This window comes from Heterocephalus glaber, unplaced genomic scaffold (assembly GCF_053883595.1).
Source record: "Heterocephalus glaber isolate CG9 unplaced genomic scaffold, H.glaber_assembly_v1.0 deba00000594, whole genome shotgun sequence".
Classification (NCBI taxonomy): domain Eukaryota; kingdom Metazoa; phylum Chordata; class Mammalia; order Rodentia; family Bathyergidae; genus Heterocephalus; species Heterocephalus glaber.
This window is the reverse complement of record NW_028258151.1, coordinates 32,208,175-32,220,816: the sequence shown is the minus strand read 5'-3', so window position 1 is coordinate 32,220,816 and position 12,642 is coordinate 32,208,175. Positions and strand designations below refer to the sequence as shown.

The 12,642-nt window shown below is 55.2% G+C and overlaps 1 protein-coding gene and 1 long non-coding RNA gene across 14 annotated transcripts in view; one reads left to right on the top strand and one right to left on the bottom strand.

Moving 5' to 3' along the window:
• Tspan18 (tetraspanin 18) overlaps positions 1 to 1,617 on the bottom strand; it is a 124,463-nt gene extending 122,846 nt beyond the window's left edge. For 9 of the 13 annotated variants that reach the window (XM_087205657.1, XM_087205661.1, XM_087205659.1 and 6 more), the window contains exon 1: positions 1,417 to 1,613. The gene's annotated coding sequence lies outside the window, so the exon portion shown is untranslated. Of the gene's footprint in view, positions 1 to 490; positions 689 to 1,416 lie in introns of those variants that run through there. The other 4 variants (XM_087205650.1, XM_087205651.1, XM_087205662.1 and 1 more) reach the window with 3 other exon arrangements.
• A 141-nt stretch (positions 1,618 to 1,758) lies between these two features.
• On the top strand, positions 1,759 to 11,341 carry LOC147829564 (uncharacterized). Its single transcript, XR_015449025.1, has 2 exons — positions 1,759 to 2,379; positions 9,687 to 11,341. It is a non-coding gene; the product is annotated as an uncharacterized LOC147829564 (long non-coding RNA).
• The last annotated feature ends 1,301 nt before the right edge of the window (positions 11,342 to 12,642 follow it).

The window sequence follows — 12,642 nt, the reverse complement described above, 5'->3', positions numbered from 1 at the left end:
CAGCCACCCCCCTTCCCAAAGCTCAGCTACTCAGACTCAACACACAGGAGCCCCAGGAGAGACCAGGGGGACCCAGGACAATTCCCACCAGTACCTGTGGAGTGAGCAGACCAGGGTGCCTGGGGACCCCAGACCCAGGGCGGGAAGGTGACTAATGAGAAATGCAACACTTTGTGCTGGGAGCCGCTCATCCCACCCTGTGCCCCTGGCTTGTGCCTCGAGAGAATGTTAAGAGTGGATGTACCCCAGGACCCCATCCCGCCCACATGTGGTCACTGGGCCAGGTCCTGGGAAACTGGTGCATTCCATAGTTTGAGTTTTTCAACTTCAAGAAACCCCAAAAAGTTAAGGTCCCAACCCACACTCTTCACAGCGATTCTCTGTTCGTGGCAACTGTCTTTTGCACACACACACACAACCCCACGCGCGCCGGGGTGATTTTTTACTCCCCCCCACCCCGGCCCGTTAGCGGGCCCCCAAGAAAACCCACCTCCTGACAGCTGGACGTTCCAGCACTCGCTGAGGCACGCAGGCTCCGCTGGGTCCCTCTTTTGGGTTCCCTGGGGGGCGACGCGGGGGTGTCCTTCCCGGCGGACCCCGCTTTTTATCAGGGCGGTGGTGGGGTTCTGTGGTTTGCCGTCCTGAATTTCGGGCGGTCGCCGGCGAGGACCCAGCGCTAGCCTTCGTGGCCGAGTGACTGGGAAGCGCGCCCCCTGGCGGTGCCAAGTCCCCTCGGTCTACCCGGACCCGGAGCAGGCGCGAACCCGAGCCCGGCCGCGTTCCCTCCCCGCGGACTCCCACCCCGCTCCACCCCTACATCCGGACAGGCCAGAGCCTAAGATCCACCGGGCACCCCTAGAGCCCCCGCGTCCCCGCGCCGCCCACGCACGGCAGGGAAGAACTGGGGGGCAGGAGAAAAGCGCGGCGCCCCCGCCCAGACCGCCACCAAGGACCCCGTTGGCGGCGCGGTATCAGGGTCCTCGCCTGGCTCCACGGTCTCCCCCGCGTGCTCCCGGCTCCGCTCCCTACCCAAGCCCCAACGGGATGGCCCCGGGGTGTACCGTCTCTCCGGGAACAGCCCTTACCGAACGCCGAATTTCGAAGCCCCACCTGCCACCCCACCGGCCACTCTCTGGAGCCCCGGTCTCCACGGTGACTGCTCAGCGCCGGAGCGACGCTGCACCTGTCCCGGGCCAAACCTGCCGCCCTGCGCGGATTCGGGGCGAGGGGGCGCGTCTCTCCGGCACCCCACCCTCCCAGATGCTAGTTTGAGCGGAACTTGGTCCCTGCGCTTCCCCGGAAGGTAGAAGGACCCCTGTGCCACCTGCACCCCCTCCCTCCGGGGCGCGCACTCTCGGGGCAGCGCGCGGAGGCGGCCCAGGGCGCACGGTGGGGCGCGCGGGGAGAGGACCCTACCTTCCGCGGCGGCTGGACCCCGCCAACTCCGCCAGCGGCCGTGGGGGAAACTTTCCCGACCGAGGCGCGCGCAACTCCTGCCCGGCGGCGACGGCCTGACCCGGGACCAAGGCGGGGGCGGGGCGGGCGCACTCGGGCCGGGGCCGGGGCTCCACTCAGGCGGCCTCGCGCGGCTCCGCGGCGATCGCTCGGCGCTGCGTCCGCCGCGCAGCCTAGAGCCGAGACGCCGGCGGCCGCCGCAGCCCGGCCCCGCCCCCGGCCGCCCGGCTCCGCCCTGCGCCCGCCCCCCCCACCCCCCCGCAGCCCCCCAACCTCCGCCCCGCGGGCTCCAGACTCCTGGGCCGCCACGGGGAAGGCCCTCGCCTGCCTCGTCTCGCCTGAGCCGGCAGCACCCAGGCCTGAGGCTCGGAGGTCCCTAGGGCCGCCCCCGCCCACCGCCGCAGCCTGCACCTCGAGCCCTCCCTGCGCCCCTCCTCAATTCGGAACATGTACAGAGGGGACTTGGAGGTGGCGCGCCTGAGCCTAGATTTATTCGGGGGAACTTTCTCGCGCACCCCAACCCCGGTCCGACTGCGGGACGAGGGTGGGTGCGGGGAGCCCCCGGCGACCTCGGGCTCCCAATTCCCGCTGCCCGCCTGGAGCGCCTGTTGCAGGCCCGCGGAGGGTCTCGCTTTGGCTGCAGAGGACAGATGACTATGGCGCTCCAGCGGGGAGGAGCCGGACCCCGATCCGCACGGAGGACTTGATCGCCGGAGCAGCCCTGCATCTCCAGCCTCGGGGCGGGGGGCCCTCGGGGGAGCTTAGCTTTTCTTCTTTGAGCTACTGCCACTGTCACAGCCCCTCCCCAGCTCCTGCCGCACGACTTCATTGAGGCGTTTAACCTCTGAGCCTTCTCTGTTACCCAGCTTCGGTCCCTGCCCCAGACAAAACCCACAGGCCACCGGATCAAAGCGGACAGCCCAGGTAAGATGAGAGGCGCCCAGGTGGCCCACTCCTCTTCCCTTGGCCACTCTGAAGGGTCTCTGTGGGCCCCAGACACTCAAATAAACATAAACTCCAAAAGAGGGCCTTGACCAACTGGTTCTCACTGAGGAGTGAGTGACAGTCAGGGCTGGAAGCTGCTCTGCCTTGGTTATGAATTAGGTCCTGCTGTCAGGCAACAGGGCAGAATTTTGAAGGGCAGGAAGTTGCTGCCTGTCCTTGCCCACGTTGCCAGAGTGGTTTTGTCGCTCTAAGGACTTAGGAGATGTGTGTCACTTCAGCCAGCTCACTGAATCGCTGGGTAAACTGAGGAAGCGCTCTTCAGTGGATCATTGGGAGCGCCTCTCCCCGCTAAGGGGAGAAAGTTTTCATAGCGAAATTTCTATAAAAATGTGGATGGCATAAGGGGTCCACACCCCTGCAGCTGGCAGAACAGAGGTAAGGGGAGAGGCCCAGAGCCCTGTGCTAACAGAGGCTTCAGGCTGTGTGGTGTCTTGGATTCGAGGTGCCACAGGAATGTGCTGGGAGAAAAAGGGAACCTGGAGCCAGGGTGCATGGCTGGGCGGTGCAGGCCAGACTCTGTAATCCCAGCACTCTGGAGGCTGAGGCAGGAGGATCCACAGGAGGCCAGCCTGGGCTGCACAGTGAGACCCTGTCTCAGAAAAATGAAAGTGCAAACAAAATTAAAAAAAAAAAAAAAAGAAAGTGCAGGCAGCAGGACAACAACTCACACACACCCAGCTGGGAGGGGAATTCCAGCTCCAAAGCAGAGCTTCCCAAACCTCAGCTGCTCTTCTGCCTCCTCAGAGAACTTGGCTAAGCAGCCAGGGCTGTCTGCTTAATAGCTTTCCTTAAATCAACTCTTATTTTATTTTTTTACTTAAATGAGCTTGTTTTTTAAATGATATATCAATACCATAAATGCAAACCCAGCATCGTGTTACTATAAATAGAAAGTAAGCTTAAAAATAAACACAATGAGCCAGGAGTTCAGTGCACACCTGAAATCCCAGCCCTCTGGGAGGCTGAGGCAGAAGGATCGAAAGTTGGAGCCCAGCCTGGGCAACTTAACAATTTAGTGAGACCCTATCTCAAAATAAAAAAGAGGCTGGGGCTGTAACCTAGTGTGAAGGCTCTGGGTTCAATCCCTGCTACTGCAAAATATTAAAAAATAACCAGGGATTTAGCTCAGTGGCATCACACCTGCCTCGAAAGCGCAAGGTCCTGAGTTCAATCCCCAGTACCAGAAAAATAAATAACTTTTAAAAAATTAAAAAGTAGACACAGTGAAATAGACGCTTATTCTAGCAATTTATCTTTTTTTTTGGTACCAAGGATTGAACTCAGGACTTTGCATTTGTGAGGCAGGCGTCGGAACTACTGAGGTAAATCCCCGGCCCTCTAGCAATGTATCTTTAACTCTGATTTTTTAAAAAGTTTTCTAACAAGATACTGCTTGCTGCCTGAGGAAGGGGCTAAGCCCCCAGCCCACTCTGTCTTGAAAAGGGAAATAAGCAAGGGCCAGAAAGGGGTTCAAGGGGTGTTAGCAATCAGTCTGTGACACTCTGTAGTCGGGAAACATAAATCTATACAAACTCAGAAAAAAGCACTTTCTTTAAAAAGTTAGGAATCCGGAGAGGTTAGTGCTATGCCAGGTTAAGGAGGTAGGAGATTAGGGCTGGGGCAAACAGGACAGCTAAGGCATTTGTGTCAAAGTTCATAAAAACCCAGAGGATGTGCACAGGACATAGGACCCAAAATGACTCCATGGCTCCTGAGCACTATACAGGAGCCAATCAGAAAGCCATATTCTCAATCTCATTTGAATCTGACAGTGTTTTAGGACCATTCAGAAGATGCTGTTTTCAATCCTTCATTTGCATGGGGGCACAACCAATCAAAAGATGAAGTTTCTGCTCCATCATTTACATGTTTCGGAAAACCAAGCAAGGTTTTCCATAGGCCAGTTTATACCTGGCATGATAAGTGACTTTCATTGTTGTGTGGTTGGTTGAGACAGAGTCTTGCTATGCAGCCCAGGCTGGTTTTAAACTCTCAGTGATCCTCCTGCTTCAGCTTCTCAAGTGCTGGGATTACAAGCATGAGGCACTATGGCTGGTCATGTGAGTTCTTGATAGGACAACCGCTCCAATGCCTTATTTTCGTAAGGGGAAAGCCAATCTTGGAATTTTGGATACAAAAATTCTGGCCCTTATCCTCAGGGCCACCGTGAGCCTGTTCCCCCTGCTACTGTCACGCCTTTTCTGTGTGTCTTGTCCAACTCTTTGTCCGGACACCAGGAACCTGGAGAGAAGCCCCACAGACCCTCCACCAGGTAGCAGTACAGCCAGTATCCGCTCCAGAGAGTGAACCTCACATACAAGGTGGTCCCAGGGAAGCCTCAGTGTTTCCTTCTATAAAGTGGGGGCCGGGGCAAACACCCTGGGGAAGTCTTTACACTTGGATGAAAGGACAAAGCACCCGAGGCTGTGGCTCGTCAGGAAGCCGAGGAGGTAATAGGGTTCCCAGGGAGAGGGGTACAGTGGGGAAAGGCCTGGAAGGACAGGAGGTGTTGGGAGCCGTGGGCCCCATCCTCAGCAGGGAGCACAGGCTCTCAAACACCCAGAGTGGCCTGGCCCTGAGGGTAGCAGGCTCCCGATTGCCAGGTCTGGAAGGAAGCTTGTAGGCCATCTGTCTTACTGTACGGATGGGGAAACTGAGGCAGGACCATAGACTAGTCTGCCCTGGTCGGGAGCTGGTGTTGAAGCCAGGGGCTTCTCTAGTGCCTTGGTGTTTGGGAGGAGTAGAAATGATGCTTTTGAAAATGTGCTCAACACTTGGGAAAAAGCCTGGCCCAAGGTGGCCAGGGCCATGGAGTGCAGGTGCTGTGACACAGGAAGCCTGGGGTGAGCGCTTTCCATACTGGCATCCCAGGAGCGCTACTGAAGAGCAAAAAGCCTAAAGCCAGACCTCCTGGCACTAACTGGTAATCCCAGCACTCAGGAGGCTGAGGCAGGAAGATTGCTGTGAGTTCCAGGCCAGCCTGGGCTACATAGTTCAAGACTAGCTTGAACTATATATCGAGACCCTGTCTCAGAGAGACAAAACAAAAAACAAAGCAAAGAGTTTCAAATCTGGAGTCTGCAGCTTGGAGTTCCAGTCCTGCCTGTCTTAGTTGCTGCCGCCTCTGTCCGGGCTTCAGTGGTTCCTTCTGAGACATGACTCATGTGGGCAGGACTGGAAGCACCCGCTCCTGGATGCCTTAAGGTCTGTAGGAGACAGAGAGAAAGCTCCCTGCAAGCTGCAGCAGAAGAAGGTCCCTTGTCGTGGGTTTCCTGTCATGGGATCCCACTTGAGATTTCAAGAGACGTCCTTCACTTAAAAAGGGCTTGCAGGCTGGGAGTAGCACAATCCCAGCACACTGGGAGGCCGAGGCAGGAAGGTGTATAACTTCATGGCCAGTTAGACCAAGCAGGATTTCCAGGGATGGGCGGGCCTTGTTCCCTGGGCCTCCAGCTCCGTGCAGCAAAGGGGGTACTGGGTGGGGGTGACCCACCACTTCCTGGCTGTGCCTCCGCAAACTGTTGCTTCCCCAAGGTCCTGAGGAAACCTCCTCCCCTGGCGACTCTTAGGAAGGCGACCCTGCCTCTTGGCCGGCGCCTGGGTAACATAACCAGGGCAGACCCGCCCCTATGCAGGCCTGGTGACCTTCAAACCCAGCTTCCCCGAGGCAGCCTGCATTTTCAGTGTTTAATCACTGACTGATTTTTTCCGAATTGTCTCCTCTTAGGTGTAATTTGCAATCATTGCCCCAAAATGACAGTTGATTAAAATGTACGACTGAGGAGAGTGGTTATGTTTGTTTATCTTGGGGCTGACTTTCACAGTAATAATTCACACCTCCTAGGTCATCCTGGTAGGGCTGGCAGGACTTGGTCCTGACCTCAGGGCCTGGCATGGCTGCAGGACCGCTCTGCTTTCTCCCTGGTCCTCCTCTGTATAGCAAATAATACAGTACTGTAGAAGCTTAGGCTGCGAAGTTACATAGACACAGGTTCCAAGCCTGGCTCATTCAGTCATCAGCTGTGTGTCTTCAGGTAAGTTACTGTGCCTCTCTGTTCTTTAGACTTCTCGGCTTTAACAGGAGGACTGCCTGCTGTGTGCCAGGCCTGGTGCTGTGATGAGCCCTTGAGAAACTCAGCAGCTCACCTAAACCTCCCAACAGCTCTGTGCTGGAGGGTGCCGAGGAAGCCTATCTTACAGACGGGAAATTCCAAGTCACCCAGCAAGTGAAGAACAGGGATCGGAACCTTTCAGTGTTTATTACATCAGGATCACATGCTCAGGGGACAGGGACAGTGGTGGGGATACGAGGGCAGACCAGGAAGAACCCCATGTGCTGTGACTGCTGGCCCTGAGACTTTTGAGAAGCGACAAGTAACTGCCTCCGGGTCCCTTTGGGAGGTAAATACTGGGTGCCATCAACTATAGTCGGGGGTGACAGATTTGAGCCCTGCCAGACATCTCCAGGCTCAAGGACAGATCCGCCTGACTGTCACAACAACAATGACATTGACATTGACAGCCCAGGCTGCCTCCTTCAGCTCCTCCTCTCTCCTGTCCCTTCCTTCCCTCCTTTGGTTATGGGGTAAATTATGTCCCCTAAAACCGAGTCCTGGTACCTCTGCAGATGATCAAGGCAAGGCCCTGCCAGGCACGGGCACACACCTGTAATCCCAGAACTCAGGAGGCTGAGGCAAGAGGGTCACTGTGAGTTTGAGGCCCGCCTGGACTACACAGTGAGACCCTGTCAGAGAAAAAAAACAAAGCAAGAAGACAAAACCATGACCCAACAGGAGACCTTATCAACAGGCAAGAGGTGGACACGGAGACGGACACCAAGACTACGCGAAAATCCATGGGGAAAAGCCAGGTGACAATAGGGTCAGAGATTGGACAGGAGGAACGTCCAGGATGCATGACCACCACCTCCACCAGAAGCCAGTGCGAGGCAAGGACAGGTCCCCCCAGGGCCTCAGAGAGGCTGCCCTGCCCATAGCTCCATTTCAGAAGCAGCTAACCCCTTTCCCAGCTGCCTATGACTCTTTGTTAGGATGGCCCTGCCCGACCACCCATCTGGTCTCCTGGGCTCCACTTGGCCATGCTCCAAACACACCTCGAGGTGACAGGTCTCGAGAACCGATGCCACACCAAGTCCTCCCTGGAGAGTATGCTCTGTACTGTGCCACAGCAGATGCAGAAATGGTCCCTTAAATGGCACCCAGAGCACTTCCTATGTGTCAGCTCTTTTCTAACCAAGTCCTGATTATCAGCCACTATCATCATCCCCATTTTACAGGTGGGGAAACTGAGGCACAGAAAGGCTCAATCATTAGATAAATGTCACCAAGCTAAGTGGCAGGGCTGGAATTCAGACTCTGGCAATCTGGCTCTAGGACCCAAGAGCACTTAGCAACTGCCTCTTCTCCGGTTGCCATTAACAGATTTGTCCTCGGACTTCAGTTTCCCTGGCTGGGAAATGGGAACAAGATAGCAGCAGGAAGTTCAAGTTCTCATTCACCAGGGTCTTAATAGCCCTGTGGGGCTTGCAAAGCCCAGATGGTCAAGGAACCCTGGTAACTGTGTGTGCACATGTGTGTGTGTGTGTGTATGTGTGTGTGTGTGTGTACACGTGTCCATTTAGTTTAATGACATCTTTTCTTATCTTTCAGAGTGAGGTTGATTCACTCGCTCAAATTAATGTTCACATCTTGCCAGACTCACTTAATGGGAACAGCTCGTTCCTGTGCCAGTCTGTGAACTGACCCTCAGACCCTTCCACCAAAAAAAAAGCAACCACCCAAAGCATATCGGGTTCCTGTGTTAATGAGCTTGGGACCGCGACCAGCCTGCCTTCCATTTCCCCTTGTTTTTCCCAGCGCTGACCTCCGTCTGCCACAGGAGATGCAGAGAGCTTGCAAAGGAAGACCCAGAGTAGGCACTCCCAGAAAGGGGCAGCGGAGAAGATGCACCCTTGGGTCTTGGGTCAGGAGGGATCTGCCCGAGCCAGGAGCCAAGAGCCAGAGCCTCGGAAGCTTGGTGTGAGAAAGCAGCTGCTCGGGTTCATCCCCAGCTGAGTCTCCTTGCAGGTTCCCTTTTCCTGTTTTTCTGCATCTCTGCTGCTGCCCGCCTGGTTCCTTGCTTTTTATGCGAAATATGCAAACCTCTAATAAACCCAGAGACAGGCTTGTGCCTGATTTATCCCTGGCGACAGAGGAGCCAATTACAAGGTGGATAAAAGTCCCCACAGGCAGTTTCAGAGACGCTTCCCCGGCACGAACAGCTTAGCCCCCGGAAGCTCCCCACACTGCGTGGTGGCTGCGGTTTCAAGAGCCAGGCCTGTGCTGGGACCTTGGGCCCTTCCCTCTCACAGTGACAGTGCAGCCACCCTGACAGCCCCTCAGCTCCCATCTGAGTCTGTGCAAACCAGTCCCCTGTCTGGTGTCCGTGCCCATTGTCTGTACCTGCTAGGGGCTCAGTAAATATCCAGTGGGTGGAAGAAAGAAGCAAATAGTCAATAAATACTAGCTTTAGCTGAACAGAACTAAGAGGTTAAATCCTGTAAAAAGATAATAAAATCAAAGAATGTATCCTCCCCCGCCTAAAAGAGATCTTGGTCTTTGTTTTTCTGAGGCAGGGTCTTCCTGTGTAGCCCAGCCTGGCCTCAAGCTCGGGGCCATCTTCCTGCCTCAGCCTCCTGAGTGCTGGGATTACAGGTGTGCACCTCCAGGCCTGGCTGGTTTTTTGTTTTTAATTTGTGCCACTGAGCCCCTGCCATCAGAGTTGTCAACCCACATTTTGGGGTATGAGCCCTCAAATCCAAGATTTCATTCATCCATTCAATACTTTAGGGTAGCCCTGAGGTGTAGAGCATTTGTGTAGCATGCACATGGTCCTGGGTTCCATCCCCAATACTGAAAAAAGGAAAAGGAAAGAAAAGGAGGGGAGGGGAGGAGAGGAGAAACTGGGCTGCAAGTTCGTCGGGTCAGCCCCCAGCACATAATGGTGAACCCAGGGCTGGGGATCTCGGCTGGAGCTCATGGTGCCCGGGGAAGAGCGCCTGCCTTGGGGGTTATCAGCTGCAAGGCTGCCCAGTGATGGACCCAGCGTTCCCGGAAGGCGGCAGTCCTGTCTCAGGCCCAGGTGCCAATGAAGCCCTGCCCCTCCACCTGCCATGCAGGGCTTGAGGGACACCTCCATCCGGGCCTCTTCCTCTCTGTCATCTGCAGGCGGTTTGCTTGTGCCAGGAGGCCCCACGGAGCCCTCGACGCCCACCCCCACCTCCAAGACCTGAGGCAGGAAAGCGCTGTGTGTTGTTGCTTCCCACAGCCAAGCTGAAGTTCGGGCCATGAGCTACCACCCGGAGCTGATCCACCACCCTGCTCCTGACTTCCTCCAGCCCCTAGGGGGCAGATTCACACCTGCCCCAGGGCTTTTGCATGTGATGCTGCCCTGCCTGGGAGGCTCTTCCTGCCGACACCTGTGGGACTCATGGCCTCACCTCAAGCACAGCTCCCCGTCAATGCCACTTCTGCAGCCAGGATTATCCTGGCTGTCCCTGACCCTTTTTTTCAGTGTTGGGGTTTCGGCTCAGGGGCTTGTGCCTGCCCAGCAAGAGCTCAGCTGCCCTGTTTAAAATTGCAACCCTAGCACCATGTACCCTGCCCAGTTCTTCATAACACTTAGTATCTCCTCTAAGATCAGGATCATGTACTTTTTATTACATGAGAAGGAGCCTTCTCAAGGAGGAACTCTTGTGTTGTTCATGGCTGTGTCCCTACACTGAGAATAAAACCTGTGCTAAGTGGACACCAGCTGGGGCAAATGAATGAATGAATGAGTGAATGAATAGTTCTCCTCTCTCTCCCACGCAACCCAAGGAGGAGACTTTGAGACTCTGACCAGAGGTCGGACTCCCGTGCCTCTAGCACTGCCTCTGCCGAAGAGGGTAACCCATGAAGACCCACAGTCTCTAACTGTTGTCCCTTCATGGAGCTGGATGCACAGGAGATATGGGTGACAGGACCTCAGGCTGCTGAATGACTCCCCCAAAAAGTGGGGGGTACAGTGTCGCATTTGTGATCCTCACAGTAGTTCTGGGGAGTGGGGAGCACTTATCACACCCACTTCTGGCTGAGGAGCCTGGGGCTCAGGGGTGTGTAGTGAGCTCCTTGAGGTCACACAGTCCAGGCTGAGCAGAGTCGGAATCTGGACAGAGGCAGACTGAGCCCAAAGCCTGTGGCCTCAACCTGATATCACATAGCTTTTAGGCATTCCAGTTGTGGGAGGGATTTCAGCACAGGTGACATGAATGACAAGTGGGCTGGGGACAATCCATTTTGGGGGAAACAGAAAGCTGCAAGGCTCTCTCATAACCCAGGGGTTATGATGGGGCCAGGGTGACCCTCACATGATGCTAAGTACCCGCAGCAGCCCAGGGGCCTGAGACTCAAATGTGGGAACTCGACATTGGCACATTTGATGGGATAAAGTTGATCGGCTGTAATGAAGATGAGATAGGAGATTAGGGCATGGCAGGCTGGCTGGAAAACAGGATGTAACCTGTCAATTACAATCTGGATGGGAGGCGGAGAACAGGATGCAACCTGCTCCAGAACAGATCTGACCTGCCAATCACAGCCCAGATGCATGGGCAAAGCAACTTCCGATGGACCAGACCTGGGACAATATAAATACAGCAACCCTTGACCTCACCACCACTGCACCCTTGCTGTCCTGCCATCCTGTCTCTGCAGTATCCCATCCTGCATGCAGGACCTATCTCTTCTTGCTCTTCTCTTTTCCCTTTTTTTCACTTCCTTCTCTCTTCTTTACTCTTTCCATTTCTTCTTTTACTTTAAATAAAAGTTTGTGTTTAACTCTTCATCAGTTGTCCTGGCTGATTCTTTGGATGAGACAGAAAGAAACTGGAGTCATGGGGCACCGCACCATCTGGCCACAAAGAGGCCCCCAGTACAGGGCAAAGTGTGAAACATGTGTCTCCCTCCCCTAACAGGGCCAAGCTTGGCAGCGTCCACCTTGTTGTCCCTCCTGGATCCTGTCAATCCACCTGCTAGATGCTGGGTCCTGGTGGGGCGTGCTCTGGTTGAGGGGAAGGAGGAAGAGGGCATGGAAGCCCCCAGTGTTGTGGGCCCAGGCCTGGGAGTGGCACACATGGCTTCTCAGCGAGCACATCCGGGTGCAAAGAAGGACTGGAAATGTCACCTGGGCTGTGTCACGGCAGAAGAGGGAGGGCCTGGGGGACCACCGTTGCCTCTGCCAGTGGGGAGAACCGGATATAACTTAAAGCAATAGACAGCAATTGCAAGTCAAACCCTGACAGCTCCCAGCAATGAACATCTTAAAGAACCCTGAGAACTAAAGACCCCTGCCTGCAAAAATAGCCACAGACACAATTCTGTGTACAGTTCTAGGGTCTTTAGAAAGCCTTTGGGATCCATAGACTTCAAGAATCTCTGTTCCAGAAACAGGTTCTCAATATACTAACCATCACAACTTGGATTTGAGCTTCCTGGCAGCCAAGGTGAAAAGGAGATACTGAGTTCTCACCCTCTCATTTGAATTCAGAGGGAAAAAAAAGAGTTCTTTGAAAGGGGAATTCTCTTTCCCTGCACCATCTTCTGGGACGGCTTTATCTTTTGGCAATGAAACAATAGGTCTCATTTTTCCACTGAGCAGGAGCTGCAGGTTGCCTGGGAACCTCAGCCTGCGCCAATGGTGACACCTTCCTGAAATGTCACATGTGCCCAGCCTGCCTTCCCCAGGCTGGTACCTGCACCAGTGCCAACACAGTGTGTGGTCAGAAGGCGAGCTGTTAAACGTGTGCAAGGAACATCCAGAGGTCAGGAGGGGCACCACCAGGAGACACTGCTGCCTGCCTGGGTCCTCTGTGGGCCCTGCCTGGCCGCTGTCTTTGGGGGAGAAAGAGCGTTCTGGCGCCCCTTGTTGGTGTACCTTACATGGTGGAGGGCGTGAAGGCTCTGTGGGGCAGGGCTTGGGCAGAGTCCCCGCCCCTGCTCCCCGATCTCCTCCGGGGCATCTCTGTCTTTCTGACTTTTTTTCTTTTTTCCAGTGCTGGGATTGAACCCAGGGCCTTCACTCTGAGCTACATCCCCAGCCCTTTTCGATATTTTACTTTGAGGCAAGATCTTAAGTTGCCCAGGC